The 18,960-nt window shown below is 41.7% G+C and overlaps 2 non-coding genes across 2 annotated transcripts; one reads left to right on the top strand and one right to left on the bottom strand.

Annotated features, from left to right (window-relative positions):
• Window positions 1–3,391: 3,391 nt before the first annotated feature.
• On the bottom strand, window positions 3,392–3,510 carry LOC113034438 (5S ribosomal RNA). Its single transcript, XR_003274182.1, has one exon. It is a non-coding gene; the product is annotated as a 5S ribosomal RNA (ribosomal RNA).
• A 356-nt stretch (window positions 3,511–3,866) lies between these two features.
• LOC113034441 (5S ribosomal RNA) lies at window positions 3,867–3,985 on the top strand. The gene has a single exon (XR_003274185.1). It is a non-coding gene; the product is annotated as a 5S ribosomal RNA (ribosomal RNA).
• Window positions 3,986–18,960: the final 14,975 nt, after the last annotated feature.

Genomic DNA, 18,960 nt, shown 5'->3' with positions numbered 1-18,960 from the left:
AAAACCAGAGGCAATTAATTCACTCAGGTGCGAGTGGGTATACTGTCGGTAAGAGACTTTTGCCATTTTTTGTTTGGATCTTTTGCTATTGCATGTGCCTATTTTTTAATGTGTCATTGGACTTTTTTAGTGTGACCACGAATTTTAATAGAAGAATTGATCAAGCCCTAGATCGACTGCGCGCAGGGAAACTGATCAATATTGTAGGTATATTGAGTGTTTGTTTTAGTTTCATGATTTTGAATGGTTTTATAAAATTGCTATTTTATTGGGTAATATTTTAATTGATAATGTTGTTTGTTTTTCAGCTGTGCTGTCTCTGCTGTCCTTTTTTTTGTTCTTTTGATTGATTTGTAATTTTGTTTTGGTTAGTCCGTCCAGCCGTAGAGGCGGTTATTGATTGAGAGTAAGTTTTGTAAGGGCGGACTAACCTCTCTTTTGTTTTTTTTATTTTAATTGTTTGTGCCACTTCCCTTTATCTCTCAGATCACAGGCCATACATAGCACTGATTCCCAGCTGCGCTGAGACCCGAATTGTTTGCAGTGTGTGCCACGATTGCAGTGTCACTAAGCGGGGTGTGACGGGTTGTAGTGTTATTTCGCACAGTTTGTGTGGTAAGTCTCATGTGCAGCTGGGATATCAGCAGGATGTGTTGTAAGTCCTGTCTGTTGTTCCTGCATTCCAGCAGCCGCTTAGTAACTGGCTCACTGGCCCTGACCTTTTGCATCAGATTCGGAGTTCTCTTAATGACTCCTATGACCTTGTAGAGCCCAGCATGGACTCAGATGTAAGACCTCAAGTAACTGCACTCAAAACAACAGCCTCAACTAAAGAACTGGGCTCAGATAGATTCACCAAGTTTTCTACCTGGAAATCCCTCACACGTGCTCTTTCTAGACTAATACATGTCATCCACAACTTCAAATCACCACCAGGCAAAGCCAATCACTGTAATGGCTGGCATTACTGTGAAACGGGACTTACTGTGGGTGAGTTAAACCAAGCTCAGAACCTTGTCATTCGAGCAGTACAGCAGGATGTGTATGCTGAAGAAATCAAGTGTGTGCAAAAACATGGAAAACTACCCAAAACCAGTCATCTCAAAACTTTAGACCCCTATCTGGACAAAGAAGGACTCCTTAGAGTAGGTGGTCGCATCAGAGACTCAAACATTAGCCAAGGTGAGAAAAACCCTCTCATAGTTCCTGGCCACCACCATGTTGCAGCGCTTCTCATAAAGCACTACCACGAGCAGACCCAGCATCAAGGTCGCCTTTTCACAGAAGGAGCCGTTCGCTCCGCAGGATGGTGGATAGTGGGCGGTAAAAGGAAAGTGAGCACAATCATCTATCATTGTGTTACCTGCAAAAGACTTTGTGCCCCTTTGAGCACACAGAAAATGTCAAACCTCCCTCCAGACCGTCTCACAACAGATCCCCGGTTCACGAATGTGGGCTTAGATGTGTTTGGTCCGTGGTTTGTGTCTTCACGACGTACAAGAGGAAGCGTCATCCAGAATAAAAGGTGGGCTGTCATATTCACTTGTTTGAGTATTAGAGCAGTTCACATTGAAGTGGTAGAGTCACTTGATACATCTAGCTTCATTAATGCATTCCGACGATTTCTGGCCATGAGGGGACCAGTGAAAACTGTTTGCTCTGATCGAGGCACCAATTTTGTAAGTGCATGTAAAGAACTGAAAATCCCTTCAAACTTGGACAACACAGCTGTGCACACCTTCTTAAAAGAACATGGATGTAAATGGACTTTTAACCCACCTCATGCCTCCCATTTCGGCGGAGCATGGGAGAGAATGATAGGTTTAGCACGGAGAATATTGGACTCTATGGTTTTTCAGCTTAAGACCACTAAACTCACTCATGAGGTTCTCGTCACCTTCATGGCAGAGGTGGCTGCTATCATAAACTCTAGACCCCTTGTCCCGGTTTCATCAGACCCAAGTGACCCCTTTATCTTGACTCCAGCTGTTCTCCTGACTCAAAAGGTAGCACCCCTTCAGGCTCCAGCTGAAAAATTCACAGCATCAGACCTCTACAAACATCAGTGGCGCCAGGTTCAGCACCTGTCGAATATCTTCTGAGACAAATGGAGGAAAGAGTTTCTCCCTACCCTACAGCCACGCCGAAAATGGCAGTCTAGCCAGCCTAACGTGAGCTTAGGAAGTGTTGTGGTACTCAAAGACAGTCGAGTGCCAAGAAATGAGTGGCCTCTTGGTCTCATAACTAAGGTGTTCCCAAGTAAAGATGGTAAAATACGTACCGTGGAAATTAAGGTAGCTAAATCAGATGGTACAAAGGTGTTGACCAGACCTATCTCAGAGATCGTACCCTTGGTGCCTTCTTAACGTGTTGTTTTCCTCAATGTTTAATCGTGGCGTTTATTCACGCCAGGCGGGGAGTGTTCTGTATCACTAAAATATTATTCCCAGTAAGTTGTTAGTTATGTGTTTTTAGCGCCTTCTGTGGTCGCTTCAAGTAATGCACCGTAGAAATGGTTTGTTTTGAAACAACTTTATTGAACAGGAAGTCAGCTCAAGGAAAGCAAGTGAGCAAAAGGAAGAGAGACATATCGGCACACGGCTTATGGTGTCCTGTCGGAAATTTACTGTCTACATCTTTGGTTTATGGTTGTATCGCCGGTATGTATTTAAAGTTAAATTACAACTTCTTTTTGTACATTATGTTGCCCGCTAGCGCAGTATTTGACCGTAAAGCTAGTCTCGGTGCTAAGCTAGCTATCCGCGATGTCGGAGGTCGTCTGAGATAGGTTCAGTAGTTGTTTAAAAGTTTATATAATTAGACGTATGCTGTGTGGTAGTATTGCGGTTTATAAATGTATGTTATGCTACGCTTATGTATGTCATGACTGTATTTTTTGTCTTGTTTTTAGTTTTACCCTTTTGAATGTCAGTAAACCTGTTGACAACGCCCATCGGTCTTCAGAGTGGTGATATGAGAAAGGTGTTCACGCCCTTGCATCAGACATGCACCCGTAACGGCACACCATGATATCGTGTTCCCTGCTCAGGGTAGCACACTGATGCGCATTTATTCAGTATTCTTCGGGGCCGCAGTCGGCAGCCAAGAAGAGTTAAAACTCGTTGCACAAGAGTGTCAGGTTGACACTGCCCGCTGCACGCTACAAGGTTAACAAGTTCCTCACTACTGAGCCCAGACGGACTAGCCGTAGACATTCTCTACATTTACAGAATAAATAAGTTTGTGTATTTCCTAAATATTTCGTTCTTGTTGTTTTTTTTTTTGCACAAAAGCGAAATGCAATCAGGAGCGTTGTCATGAAGCTTTTCCTCAAGCTGCCTCCACTGAGTGAGCAGCGGCGCCCTCTGCAGTTTGTGTGTGGAAGTGCGAAAGCTTACAGCACCTGCTATTCCCAGGCGGTCTCCCATCCAAGTACTGACGAGGCCCGACCCTGCTTAGCTTCCGAGATCAGACGAGATCGGGCGTGTTCAGGGTGGTATGGCCGTAAGCGAAAGGTCAGCTCAGAAAAGGCGTTTTTATACATGCTGTAATGACACATACATGCTTACGTTTTTGTTTTCTATATTTAAGTTAAAATGTCCAAACGACAAAAATGTTGGACTTCCAAATCGACCCAACACACTGTTTTCTCTCTGTCACTTTAACACTGTGCTGTAATCAACGAACATGTCTTCTTATCGTGATGTTACTGCGGGAAAAGCATTTTTGGAGCTCAATTTGAAGCTGCAGTTAATAACGAAGGTTTGCATGTTGTCGCTGTAACATATGAAGTTTAGCACAATAATACATATCAAACTTTGTGACATTTGCCAAGTATAAAAGGTCTTTTATAGCGCATTTACCTCGCTTACGGCCATACCACCCTGAACACGTCTGATCTCGTCTGATCTCGGAAGCTAAGGAGGGGCGGGCCTGGTCAGTACTTGGATGGGAGACCGCCTGGGAATATCAGGTGCTGTAAGCTTTTGCACTTCCACACACAAACTGCAGAGGGCACTTCTGCTCCTGCTTGTGCTTAGAGGCATGAGAAGTTAACATTTATGGGTGATAAAATCTTTTTTCTATATTTTTAACATGAGAATATCAGTTTTCCATCTTGTCTTCCAGAGTAATCGGACAAAAGACAAACGTAGAACAAGGAAAAAAGAGGCCAAGTGTCTCACCTATAAAACAAAATGACTGTTTTCTGAATAGTCTCACACAGATAAACATTTGCAGGGAATACCTTTTCCTTCAAAACAAACGTCACAGACTGTGTTTTTCTTTACTGATTGTATTTGAGTAGAAACTCAGATTAAAATGGCATCATTGCTCATAAAATGATTTAACTGTAAAAGTAGGTGTAGTGGATCACTTTGCATAGATCTAGATAAAAGTGCAGTAAGCAAAGACTACAGTGGTCATTGAGCAGCTGTTCCTATAATGTGAATCTGGGATAAAGGCACAGATTATTTGTTTGCCTTTGTTTCCTGGTTCTTTTTTTCTTATCCAAATGGAAAAAAAAGAGCATAAAAGTACTGTTTACAAGCAGCTTATCTATCTCATTGTGCCCACTATCATAAAATCTTGGTTGACTGAGCACTGAGCCATCTACCACTCGAAATTGAACCTGTGTGGGACAACAACAAAGTCCAGTATACTAAGTTTCAGTAATGTGCAGTTTTTCCTGTGGAAGATGTAAATCTAAATAGATGTCCTATTGTATGCATAATATACCACTGAACTTTATAAAACAACTTCTAAAAGCAAATTTCGATTTATTTTAAATTTTCTCAAATCCAAACAGTGCTAAAAGCATACACACAGTCAAATATTTTTCATACGAGGTGCTGAAGGTTCTGCAATGTTCTGTCAGTGCGCCCCAGGGCAGCTGTGGCTACAATGTAGCTTGCCATTACCAGTGTGTGAATGTGTGTGTGAATGTGTGAATGACTGAATGTAGAGTAAAGCTCTTTGGGGTCCTTGGGGACTAAGTAAAGCGCTGTACAAATACAGGCCATTTACTGTGCGTGTGTTTATGCTCAAGTGTATGAATAAATTAGTCAGTTTTAAACAGTTTGTAAGAGGATTTTTATGAAATACAATATAATCAAGTGATCATATATTTTCACATAACCAAGCTTATTGTTAAAGAGAGCATAATGCATTCCTTACTTCAGTGTCTGAGATGTTTGACAAAACATGATATAACGATGCATTCTTTACTTCAGTGTCTGTGATGTCAGATAAGCATGATATACTTCTGTGTCGTTATTTTCAGTTTGTGTGCAGAGGTTAGATAGCTGAGATAATGCCTGAACTCTCCCCTTTCTGTTAAAAGAGGAAGTACTATGTAACCCATGTTGGCCTATAAATAAAGCAAGCAGCCTGTGCTCGGTGTGTGTGTTCCTCAGAGACATTCACCCGTGCGCACGTTCTTATACTCTCTGAGTCGGTCTGCAGTGTCTTATTAATCTTACTTGTGTTTGAACAAATGTCTACCCCTGACATTTAATTGGTCCTTCGTAGCCGGATAACTAACTGTTATTTTTAACGTCTAGTTTTCCACAGACGGTCTTCATCGATCCTGACGTCGTGTTGCCTGCGCTGGAAAAAACCTGTGCACAGTAAAGGAGAAAAACCGGGACCATTCGATCTCCGGTCAGCGTCTTATACAGGCCCCACGGCGCCAGGACAGGATGAACCGAATTCAAAACGCAGTGCCACAGTAAGGTGAATATGAAACACTGCATTCCATCTAGCGCTAAATTACATTGATATTGAGATTTTCCTTTAAAATAGTGTGTAAACCCGGTTAGCGCCGACAGATCTCAATCCAGAAGGGATTTAGAGACAACAGGCAAGAGCGAAATTCTAGAAATCGCTATTAAAAGTTCCGGTTGCTCTGGGAAGCAGCTGTAACGGAACAAGTTCCGGTCGCTCTGGGAGTGGCTGCAACGGAACAGGTAGAAGGTTGCACAATAAAAATACGGAAAATCTCAATAAAAATTATAAAAGCGCGCTCTGTTTGTGTCAACAAAGAGGAGTGAGTTGTCATTTACGACCCAATACGTGGTCGAACCGCTTCTCAAACTGTTTTCCTGTGTACACTCACGAACTGGTTGGAGTGGGAGACTAAGGTTGTGCGTCATCACGTAAAATCAATAACCACTCTCTCAAATAGTGGGAGAGTAGAAGGCTGTTATTGATCACCTGCCCGCTCCTTTGTGCCAGAGAAGGTGTCACAGTTCTGACGTAATTAGTTCAAAATGGGTAACTCTAAAACGAAAGTAAAATTAACAGTAGATGAAGAGTGGTTAGAAAAAAAACTGTTCAAATGCAGGAATAATCAGTGCAAAAAGGTGGAGAAATCCACATAAAATATATTGTCCAGCTTGGCAAGGCAAATGCAACCCTGATTCAATAAATGCTTTAAAAACCGCTTTGCAAAAAGAGAGATGCATAAGGTAGATTAAGGCTGTGTCATTGTTCAGCCAAGGAAAGTGTGTGAAAAGATAAATGTTTCCATCCTGGAAGTGGGTGAGACTGCAGCTCATTCACAGTCCTTGATGGATACAAAATAAAATATAATAGTAAACTACTTGGTTCGATATGCAACAGAGAATGAATGTGACTGAAGGTTGGATCTGAGATGAGGCAAACAGAAGACCAGTCTAAAAGGAGGCACAAACCTGTTCAGAGAAAAAGCAAATTTGTACAGATTGGATGAACTATAAATTATCTGTTTGCCGAGTAAGATGATCCTAACTATTAAATTGGCTCAGTAGTAGTATAGTGATACACACTAATGAAATATTGTAATATACTATTGTCATTATATAGACAGAAAAAGATGATAATAATTAATAAAAAATATAATACTAATATTGACAAGAAGTATCCTAGCCAGTATGATGTGAGATGGACAATTGTTATGAAGTAGTCTGCATCAAGCTTAAGGTTTGCTCAAACTCAGTATAATGAAATATGAGATGAAGAAAATAAAGGCAATATCTAAACCAATTAGGTGCATAGAGGCACTTAACCTGCTTGAAATCCTGTCATTTATCCTAGATAAATATTACTGAGATACAGAGCACATGTATAATAACAACTAATAAGCCAAACCCTGTAGATAATAACTAAACCTACAGGATTATGAAGCTGAATTAAATGTGTGGACACCGCTAAGTTGATGAGCATGTTACACATTTTCTTTTATTTTTTATTTATTGGTTTTTTAGAGCAGAGGCTGCATGCTATTAAAAGCCAACACATGCAGCTGTCTGTGAGCTCAGTTTCCCCTCACACTTCTGCTTTGTTTCTGGCAGCATTTTTCTTTGTCTTTTTGTATCCTGACTCATGTATGTTTTTGTTCTTTTTGGTTTTTTTTTTGATTATTTTGTAGGTTTGGAAACAAATTTGTGCCAATACTTGTGGATTACGGTGACACATAGTGATTAGGCATATGATTTACAAATGCCCAGTTTTAGAACTGTGAGCTATGAACAATGCAAAGTTTAGGAAAAAATATATATATACACAAAACAAAAACTTCAAAGTTTGAAATATGTAAGATGTGTGAATTTTTTGAAAAACTAGAAGGTATCTAAAAATGCATCAAGTGAAAATGAAATTCTCTAATGACACTCTGATAGTTAGGTCAGCATCAGGACCAGAAGGCCTGTGAAACCACAATAACCTTTGAGTGCAGAAGCAAGGGAAGGAATTAGGCCAGTAATTGCAGACATGCAGAAAGCAGGTATTCTCGTGAAAACTAATAAAGCCACATGTAATACACCAATTTTTCCAGTAAAAAAGGCCAATACAGGAAAATATCACCTAGTTCATGATCTAAGAGCAATAAATGAGGTAACAGAGCAAATACCTCCAGTGGTTGCTAACCCACATACCATCTTGAACCAAGTGACACCAAAAGAACAATGGTTCTCGGTGATTGACCTCTCAAATACATTTTTCTCTGTTCCCTTACACCAAGATTCACAGAATCTATTTGGATTTACTTTTGATAATGAAAAATACACATACACCAGGCTACCACAAGGATTTCAAAATAGCCCAACACTGTATGCAGAAGTTCTAAAGAAATCAATGTCATTTTGCTCTCTTCCTGCTCCAGGAAAATTTCTGCTGTATGTAGATGACATATTGATTACAGGCCATACACAAGATGATTGTAAAGAAAACACAATGACGGTTCTGCAACATCTGGCAGAACAAGGCCACAAAGTATCACAACACAAGTTACAACTGTGGAGTGATAAAGTCATCTATTTAGGACATCAGCTAACAGGCCAAGGCCGCACCCTACTAGAGAGCAGAAAGACAGCAGTCCAAAATGTAGCAAAGCCAATAACTAAACAGCAAATGATGATGTTGTGATATTTTGATACCATGGTAGCATTTACAGGATATTGTTTTGTAGTAATATTATATAGGAAAACTGTTACTCAATAAGGCCCATTTACTAGTTGTTTTTCTCTTTCTCTCTGACCCATGTATTGATGTGTAAGAATCACAGGCTGGTACCCCAAGGTCGAAAATACCACAGAGACTTATCTTTTAGAAAAGAGCTTGTTAAAAGCCAGGTGGTTTGTTTCAGAATTTACTAATGAAAGAACTCTGTATTCTATGTCTAGGAGTGTATTTTGCTGGGATGATCATAAATTGTAGCTGAACTGATAAACTACACAAAGGATACTTCTTTGCTCAGAAGGCAGGAAGACGTTTCCTTATTTGGTCTGTACCGGTTTGAACTGAGAACCTGCTGACGCACGAACCTTTTCTTCCTCTATATAAGCTGTTTTATACTGAATAAACCTTTGAGTTGTGGGAGAGCAATCTGAACAGTCTATGTGTCACTTTGTTCTCCTAACTGCTCCCGGCGCTGTAACTAACCCGCTGAACGGCATACTTGAGTGTTACTTTGAATAATTAGGAATCTTATAAGGAAAGGACAAAACTCTGCTTATCGCTCACGCCACGGAGGAAACCCGGGACGGAAATTTCCTTCAATTTGGTGTCAAGAAGTGGGATTCTGACGAAGGTAGGCACGTGTCTTTTATTTTATAAGACTGTGTTATGCCTTTCTCAGTGATCCATAAAAGAAACGGGATATGCCGACGAAGTTTCACTTAGTGATCCAGAGAGATACACTGACGACTTCTTTAGTCCCCGAATAAAGTAAATTAAAAGCAGAAAGACACAGGAAGTTGCTGTTGTATTGCGAGAAGCTGCTCGTTAAGTGAGAAGTTGCTCACCCAAACAAAAATTGCTAGCAATAAATTTAAAGTAACCTCAGCTGTGCCACAGCAAAATACTAACATAAATCCTTCAAAGTGTGTAAACCCCTCTGGAAATCACTGAACATGGGTCAGAATAATTCAAAGACCACAGACAGGTCCGATAAAAAATCGAAATTATCTGTAAAACCCAAAAATAATAAAATAAAATATAAAGTTTCGAATAACAGCTCAGTACGCCTCCCACTTCCGGTCACGTGCAACTCACGTCCGCGAATCGGTGAAGACTTCCATGATTACGTAACCAGAACATGCGGAAGTACTTACGTGACTGACTTTGTTTACAACTTAAGAACTGTAAGTTCAATGCATTCTAATTTATTTCCGGAGCCCTATCCCGAACGATTATCGCCAGAAAACAGGTCAGTAAAACTGAAGGCCAGTGCAGATACTACCACGAAAGCTAAAAGTGTTAAGTTAATGTTGAATTTCGATGTTGAAGGCTCAGAGGAAAGTGAAAAAATGATGTATGCAGGATCTCCTCCAGCACAGCAGGGAGATTTCAGAAGGAAAGATAAGAGTAGAGACGTATGTTTTTATTGTGGAAAAATAGGACACTGGTTTCGTGAGTGTGGATTTGCAGTCTCCGACAAAGCACGCGCACCTCGACCACAGAACGCAGTACAAGTTCCTGCCACTAGGCGTCAGCGGAGCTCTTCCAGTCAAGGTAACTGGCAAGCTCAGTTTTCCAGCAGCCGCAGACACCCAGAGCAAAAATGAATTTGTGTATTTCATTTAACACAAAGGGTGAAATGTTTGCTGACACTGATAACAGCTTATGTTTTCTCTGCCCTATGCACATCATGGAGAAGGAACAGCCTCTGTGTCAGCTGGACGCCTCAGCAGAGAATGAACTCAACACCTTTTTGTCTGGTATTCCACGTTACACACTGTGCCAAAAAAACGTGTACAAATACAACAAGCCAGTATATGTCAAGCAATATCCCATTTCCACCGAAAAAGCCGCAGCTCTAGATGTCATCATAGGAGATTTATTGACTATAGGAGTAATAAAGCCCACACTCCTGTCAATCCTGTGCCAAAGCCTAACAAACCTGGCGTATGGCGTTTTACACAAGACTTAAGGCAAATTAATGCAGTCATTATGCCTCTGCCACCTTTCGTCCCAGACGTTCGCAGCATATTGACATCCATTTCCATCCACATTTTACCGTGGTGGATTTGTGCTCCGCCTTTTTCTCAGTACCTGTGCATGAAGACACACAGCCGTTATTTGCATTCACACATAGAAATAAGCAGTACACTTGGACCCGTCTGCCCCAAGGCATGGTAGATAGCTCTGCTGCTTTCTCAATGGTGATCCGTGCTACCCTGGACAGCTTCACTCCTCCAGGGCTGTACCCTGATCCACACGTGGATGACCTCCTCCTCTGTGCTCCGAGTGAGGAACTATGTCAAACTGCTACACACATGCTTCTCCAGCACCTCCAACAGACTGGCCACAAAGCATCGGCAAAGAAAATGCAGTACTGTCAGACTTCTGTTCAATATTTGGGATTCACATTGTCTCACGGAAAACGTTCCATGACTGCAGACAGGGTCAAAGCTGTGACCTCCGTCCCTCGGCCCACTACACAGAAGGAAATGCTGTCCTTCCTAGGCATGGTGAACTATTGCAGACAGTGGATACCAGACTGTTCTTTTCATGACCACATTCTGCGTGACTGTTGTCAACCTGCACAGGTGTACTGGCCCAAGAGCATGGCAGTGGCTACCGTCTAGTAGCCTTCTATTCAAGGTACTGCCCGTGGTTGTTCAGGAATGCCGGCCTGCCTGAGGGCAGTAGCAGCTTGCTCTATCATGATAAGGGACTGCGAGAAGCTCACACTCTCACATGACACTATTCTACACACCAATCACCAGGTCATGACCATTCTAGCAAACAGAACTACACAACATATGCAAATCTCACTATAAAAGCGAGCAGCACACCCAATTCGCCAGCACATTTATTGATCCTATGCTGTGTTCTTCTGACCGACAGGATGGCAAAGACAGGCTTGACGATCATGACTGCATGACACGTATACAGGAATCCACAGCACCACGTCCAGATTTAGAGCAAAGACCTATCCCAGACTCAGCCACGGTTTATGTGGACGGGTCCTGTTCAAGGCCGAATGATAACTCATTTCTTTGTGGCTATTCAGTGGTGACATTGCCTGACATCATACTAGAGGCTCACTCATTACCATTTCACTCAGCACAAAAAGCAGAGCTCATGGCTTTAATACGTGCCTGTGAGTTACATTTTGGATAAGCGTGTGACGATTTACACAGACAGCCGCTATGCGTTTGGCGTTCTGCATGACTTTGGCACATTGTGGAGACAAAGAGGATTTAGATCTGCTGATGGAAAACCGATTGCTAATTCTGATCTTGTGCAAAGACTTTTGCAGGCTATACAGTTACCATCGGCCATTGCAGTTGTAAAAACAAAAGGACACAGTACAGCTGACACAGACGAAGCAACAGGTAATGCCCTAGCAGACGTGACAGCCAAGGCTGCAGCTGCGTCACAGCTCCCACCTCCACAGGAAGTATTATCTGTGCCCCTACAGCTGCCACTTGTTAAACTCCCAGACTAGTTAGAAACAAATGTTGATTTAAAATTCATACAAGAACAGGCCTCTGCATGTGATTACACCTATTGGGAGAATAATGACTGTACCTTAGATGACAAGGATGGCCTATACAAAAATCTTGAGGGTTTAATTGCCCTCCCATCTTCCCTACTGCCAGTCCTTGTCCGACATTTTCACGGTGTGAGTCATGTCGGACAAAGAGGGGTAATAGGGGCAATAAAATCAAGATTTGTAAAATCAAGATTTATTTGTAAAATCAAGATTTGTAATTGAAAAAACATCACATGCAGTAAAAAGCATATTGGCAACCTGTCTAACATGTGCACGAACTAATGTAGGAAAACCAAAAGGAAAACATCAGCATTTACCACAACCAGATTTTCCATTTCATACATTACAAATTGATTTCACACACATGCCAGTACAAGGTAGCATCAAGTACTACCAGGATCAAGTTAGTAAATGAGTAAAAGCTTATCCAACCTCAAAAGAAACTGCAGAAGTAGTCTGTCAAAAGTTGAGCAATGAAATAATACCCAGATTTGGAATACCTCACCAGATTAACAGTGATAGAGGACCTTCATTTACATCAGAAGTAATTCAAAAGTGTGCTAAAACTTTAATGACCTGGGTCAAATTACTTCCTCAAGTCCTCTGTGAGATTAGAATGACTCCATCTGCAGTAACCAAATTATCTCCATTTGAAATAAGATTATTTCCAACACCATGGTCAGCTTCCAGAGGGGCACCGCTGTCAGAAGGTGATGTAGATATTGCATTGTCCGACTATGTCTACAATCTGGTAGAAACACTGAATAATAACTATCAGAAAGTTTGTCTTTCTCAGCCTCTCCCCTCCACAGTTCCACCAGTGGAGACCAGGAGATGCGTGTTGGTGAAGCCGCTAAAACCAAGGACACTCTGGGAGGCCGCGCGTTTTCCAGCCCCCAGGCTGTACTGGCAGTGACGAAGAACCAGCATCCTTACAGACGGACAACCTCAGTGGATTCATGCCAGCAGGGTTAAGACCAGCCCAATCGGACCATCTCAGGCAACGGATCAAGCAGACGACATCTCCGGCGAGCCAGCGCCAGGATCCAATACACATACACACATGCAATTACTTATTAACACACAACGCCTGAAAGAGCCAAGGCTGAGAGCTCTTTGATCCTTCACGTGAACAAAAACAAGGTACTCAACATCCAGCAGGAATAGAAAGCCGAGAGTACCACATGATGTCTAATCTGATAAAGCCAGACTCATTCCATCCTGATAATGGAGAAAATGAAATGCCCATCGTCATCATACGACACTTATTCAATGTCTCTCGAACCTGGGACCAGGCCAGGAGACGACTGAAGAACTGTTTTTCTTATATATTTTCTTATATATTTAGGTTATTTATCATATCTATCGCATTAACTTTAGGATTTTTCTTTGCTATTTTGTATTGTAAACTGCAACCATGTTCACATTTCTGCAGGTCGTATTTTGCTGACGATACCTCATGCCCTATTTTGCAAGACACCTACTTAATGCACTCCTCACGTTCCCTAAAATCAGTAAATGGCAACATAAACGCCACTAATAAACCATTTTATGCACCCCCTAGAGCAGGAGCTAACGCCTGGTATGAAAATGCCAGAATAGCCGCTCGTGACTTAGGAAACAGTAACTGTTATGTCTGTTCAAAAGGTAATCCAGAACAGGTTATAGTAGGATACCCCATATCCGGTTTCCCCCTCACTGAGGGACTAGAGAAAATCGGCGGAGATAATGCTCTCCTTAAAGACACTTTACAGTTGACTCTGAGCCCTCTCGACTGCCTACTTAGACACACACACACACCAACTAACCCTGAGACTCCATTAGGCGAATTATTGAAGTTATCTAATGACACCGCAGGGACCTGCGCCCCAATGAAACGCCCTAAGAATAGGTTAAAACCCTCACTGCCCCTAGGACAGATCCCTTTCCATTTTAATACTAGTATGATATGTCTGCGCAGACTAAAGTTAACTGGCCCAGACACCCACATAGATTATACAAAGGATAACTACACATTTTTCTCTGACTCCCCAGGTGCACACTGTAATGAGACATGGCTAGCTGTCTCTGTGGCTGAAGTTGTATCATATCTGGTGGAACACACCTGTCTGGATCCAAGCGTCGTAGCTGCTCCAGGATGAAAATTTCCAGTTTTGCCTGGAGCAGAATTTCAGGGTCGCTCTTGTTGACTTTAATAGCAACAGTTTGGTTCTTTTTTGTATCGCGACATTTCGTTACAACACCAAAGCTTCCTTCTCCAAGGAAAGCCTCCACCATGTGGTGGTCTCCCAAAATGGTCCCTTTAGATATTCCAAGCTCATCTGAGCCAAAGGATGGGTTGGCTGACATGGTGTAATGTGTCTGTTTGCGCTGTGGATTGGTGAGAAACAAAACTGAACTTGTTTTGGTTTCTCTCGTAAATTGCTTTCAAAACTTCTCGAAAGGGTTTTAGTTGCTGCAGGTCAACGTCCGTTAAGCATAAAGTAACAGGTGAGCGCTCCTATTTATGGGTTTTGGGATCAAAGCAAAGTTATGACATCAGAAAGGATCAAAGCAAAGTTACCACGTCACAAGCGATCGAAGCGATTCTAATATGGGTGGCTGTGGCTCAGGTGGTAGAGCAGGTCATCTACTGATCGGAAGGTTGGTGGTTCGATTCCCGGCTTCCCCTAGTCTGCATGCCAAATATCCTTGGGCAAGATACTAACCTGAAATTGCTCTCCGATGCATTCATCGGAGTATGAATGTGTGTGAAAGTCAATTGTGCTTGTGCGAATGGGTGTGAATGGGTGAATGCACAAGTTGTGTAAAGCGCTTTGAGTGCTCAGAAGAGTGGAAAAGTGCTATATAAGAACCAGTCCATTTAATATATGCGCACACGTGCTTGTTTGTGTAATATTGTTCACACTAAACTTGACCCTAATCAAACCCTAATATCAGTCAATCAAAGAAAATGTTAGTTTTGGAAAATTTTAAAATGACATAACTGACAGTTAAAACATTTTTTGTTCATGTATTTGTGTCTTCGGGGTTTTTTTTGCATACCATGTCAAGCTTTTCTGTATATAGTCATGTCGTAGATTTCGGAGCAAACAAGAAATTGAATTGGATTTTAATATTGCAGTGCTTGGATTTCGGATTTGGTGCTTAAAACTTCTTGAAACTGTAACCGTATTTCATTCACCACAAATAACTATCTGATTGAATAGTTTTCTTATCAGATAGAGAAATAAAACGAGTCGCAAAGTCTAAAAGCAACATTTCTCTGCCTGGGCTGTACCTCTGCACGTTAGTCTGTTTCAATGTGTGACCCCCCACCCCCTCCCTGATCAGTCGGGGGTGAGTGCGCTAATGTGCCTGGAGGCCGTTTTAATGAGTGTTTGCTGGAAAACGAAAAATACAAGAAGGATTTGTACGTTTTCACAACGGGGGAGTTTGCGTAAGTACTAGTAAATAATTTTCTCCAGTGTGTACGTTACACATGTTATTTGTTTAAAATTGGTATTATTATTTTGCTAGCTAGCAAACTCGCGGGATAAAGGATTGAAGTGCACTCAGTGCGATACAATACGGTGCCGCTATTCTAACAGTTAGTTATTGCAGGGTAACTTGTAGAATATGCTGTGAATTGAACCAAGATTACACAGCAGTAGCAGTAATACGAGTTACTTCCCTCAAGTGAAAGCGTTAAACGTTAGCCCGATGCTTAACTTGCCAACGTCAGGCTTTCTGATTGAAGGCTAAAAGCGACGTTGTCACCAAGTAAACAGAATATTGATGATATTTTTGTGTATCGCTGCAGCCTTTTCAAGTATTAACCTGGTGTCTTTGGGAACACCTTAGGGGGAGATGACGGTAATATGACTGAACCGTATGGGAACAAAGAATAGGCACTTTTTTGTGCTACCGAAGTTTCCTCGCTTTCATTCAAAATCTGTTTATCATTAAACAATTGAAACATAATGGCTTCGAGCTCACATTGAGGCCTGTGGGGCACTATCAGCCACTGAGACAGTAGACAAGTGACTATTTCACACTTTAAGGCTGCCTGTTTATTTAAGGGAGATGAACAGTACATTATAACTGTACATAATAATATCAATGATGATAGATTAAATAAATGGGTTTTTGAAAGACGCTTGTGCATTTTTAAAGTCTAAAGTGTTGAATTGATCTGAGTATGTCATCTGTTCAAAGCCTCTCCCAGTCAGTGCTGTTCTCTATGCCTGTCTTACTCTACATGATGTTATTAGCACAAACACTTTAAAGGTGATAATTAGGTCTACAACAATAACACAGACTGCAATGTAGTTAAGCGTCTTACAGTTAGTTTTGAATGAATGAACTTAAAAAACATCACAAGCAAAGATCTGTCTCCTCCTGCTTTTTGTGTCACATAAGAAAGAAGCATCAATATCTGATGAGAAGACTTATTAATTTGGCCTTTCACGTGGTCTTACTCAGGTGATGCCAAGTGAAATATGCATCCTTTTTATGGTAATGTGCTGGAAAATGTTGAAAATGGACATTAAACGTGCTCACAAAGTGCTTGAATTTGACCCTGAAAGGTGTATGAACCCAGAAAAAGTCACACTTGGAGTAAAAACCTCTCATAGCAAGTTAATCATATTCAATTGATTTGATGCTTTCAGCACAAAATTTAGTCACACAGTCAGGACAGCGGCTGATTTACCTTCATCGGTAAACGTGTTTATGCAGTACATAGTAACAGTGTGGCTGAGTCCTCTGGTTCAAATCAGTTCCAGTACATTTGGAGATGTAAGTCTTAACCTTTCACATGCATCGGGGGGGGGGGGAACATTTAATCTGCACAGTACTGCCGAAGTGCAGCGATACATTGTGAAGTGCACATTTCCATTTCTCATACAGTACCGAGCAAAAGTCTTGAACCACCCCCTTATTTTTTCGTGTTTTGCCAGGTCAGTCTGTGTTAACGGTGTTATTAACTGCATTCTTCAACTAAAGAAGTGAGAACAAATGATGTGGGGTTTTGTTTTTTTGCAATAGGCTGCAAGTAAATGTGTACAGATACAATTTAAAATTGGTTCTTTGTTAAGTTTTCTGGTCCTTTCCGTGACTTAGGTGTCTGTTTATGTTTGAATGTTTCAGAGATTAGTGTGAAGGGTCTTAACAGACAAAAAGTGGTCAAATACAAGCCCTGAATTAAAAATCAGAAACACTTTAAAAAGCCTGGAGAGCTATTCCTTAATACCACTTTAAAGATTACAGGGAAGTCCGGATCCCTGGAAGCAAATGAGGGATGGCTCAAGACTTTTGCACAGTGCTGTACATGTCATGTTCCCTGTTTTATAGCTCAGCTCAAACTGACACGTTCTCACTAACTGCTTCTCATTTTCTCCACAGTAAACTTTGACCACTTCCAGATACTGCGGGCCATCAGGAAAGGAAGCTTTGGAAAGGTAATGCAGCCTCCATTTTTCACGCCACTTGTATATTGTTTGCCCTTAATTACCCACCACGGTCGTCATCTCTAAAGAATCAGTGCAAGCGAAGCGAAATGTGCTGGGATTACACTTCAGTTCTCGTGTGCTGCTGTTATTTAATAACAGTTATAAATGCAGCTTATGCAATTATTTCTATAAAGGCAGTTAGAGGAGAGCCGATTTCTATTTCATCTCACTCAATCTAGGTGGGAATTTTGACCCCACGTCTCAATTTAATTACAGAGCACATTGAACATCTGGATGAGACTTCAGTAATGAATTCAGGACTGTGTGTGTGTGTGTGTGTGAGAGATACACAATTGGGGCTGCAGAGATTGGAATAGTTTACCTTCATTTTAAATATCACTGCCCTGTGCACATTGTCGGCTTTAAAATTCAAACTTAAAGAGTTTGTAAGTAAACTGGCTGAGATGAGACAGACGATGCACCGGGTCCTCGTCTGAGTGCTGGCTTTCAGTTGTGCTGTCTCTCTTGCCCAGCCATGCACACACAGACACTGTGCTACACTTACACAGTGAGACAGATGCTCACAGAGACGTCCAGATACATTTTGTCCTCGCTGGAGGTCATCTTGTGTTTTTTGGCCCACTGTGGCCTCACACCGAGCTCCTGCTGTTTTTTGAACACTTTAACAGCACCAGTCTTTAGCTTCCTGTTGAACACACTTAAGTGGTCACTCACTTCCTGAGCCCTGGGCAATAAGAGACGTTTTGTGTTTTATAATTTATTGATATGTTTGATCCTTTCTGAGCTGCGTTAATGAAGCAGTCATTAGAGCACCATGTCCGCTAGAATAGTTCTGTAGTTTGATGCTTGAGTCGTTGCAGACTTGTTGAAACTCCCTCACCCGTCAAAGCAGCGTCTTTGTTATTCGAGTCCAGCAGATGGCAGTGTTTCACTGTCTGACGGCTGTCTGAAGCTTCAGCTGGATTATTCGTTTAAATGAGATCATTTTATAAAACTTACAACAACAGGCCTGAACCTGCTCAGCTCCAAAGAGCTGGCTAAACGATGGGGCATGTTCAGAATCTTCCTGAAGTTTAACAATTTCCCAAAAAGCTCCACAAAGTGAATTTCCATATAAGACAAGAAGGAAAGAACAGGGTGTGACGTGGAAGGGGCCCTCTGGCAAACAAATTACTGCTTTTATTAAGTTACAAAACTCGCAGTCTTGTTCACGAGTGATCAGAGAAGGGAACAGGAGATCGACAGATGGATTGGTGCTGCGGCTGCAGACTCTTTACCAGTCCCTCTTTACCAGTCGATTTACGTCCTTACCATAGCTGGACTGGCCATCGGGCATACCGGGCATTTGCCCGGTGGGCCGCTGGCGATATTTTGTTTTTATGGGCCGATGGATTTTTTTTTTTAGGAAGGGTATATATAATGAAAGGTGTTGGATTGGCTATTGGTCATGATCGATTCTGGGCTGGACCAATTACAGCCGAGGAGGCTGGATGCACCCGCCCCCTTGTTTAGCAATCACGTGATTTT

This window comes from Astatotilapia calliptera, chromosome 12 (assembly GCF_900246225.1).
Source record: "Astatotilapia calliptera chromosome 12, fAstCal1.2, whole genome shotgun sequence".
Lineage (NCBI taxonomy): Eukaryota > Metazoa > Chordata > Actinopteri > Cichliformes > Cichlidae > Astatotilapia > Astatotilapia calliptera.
The sequence above is the reverse complement of the archived record's forward strand: the minus strand, read 5'-3'. Positions and strand labels throughout refer to the sequence as shown.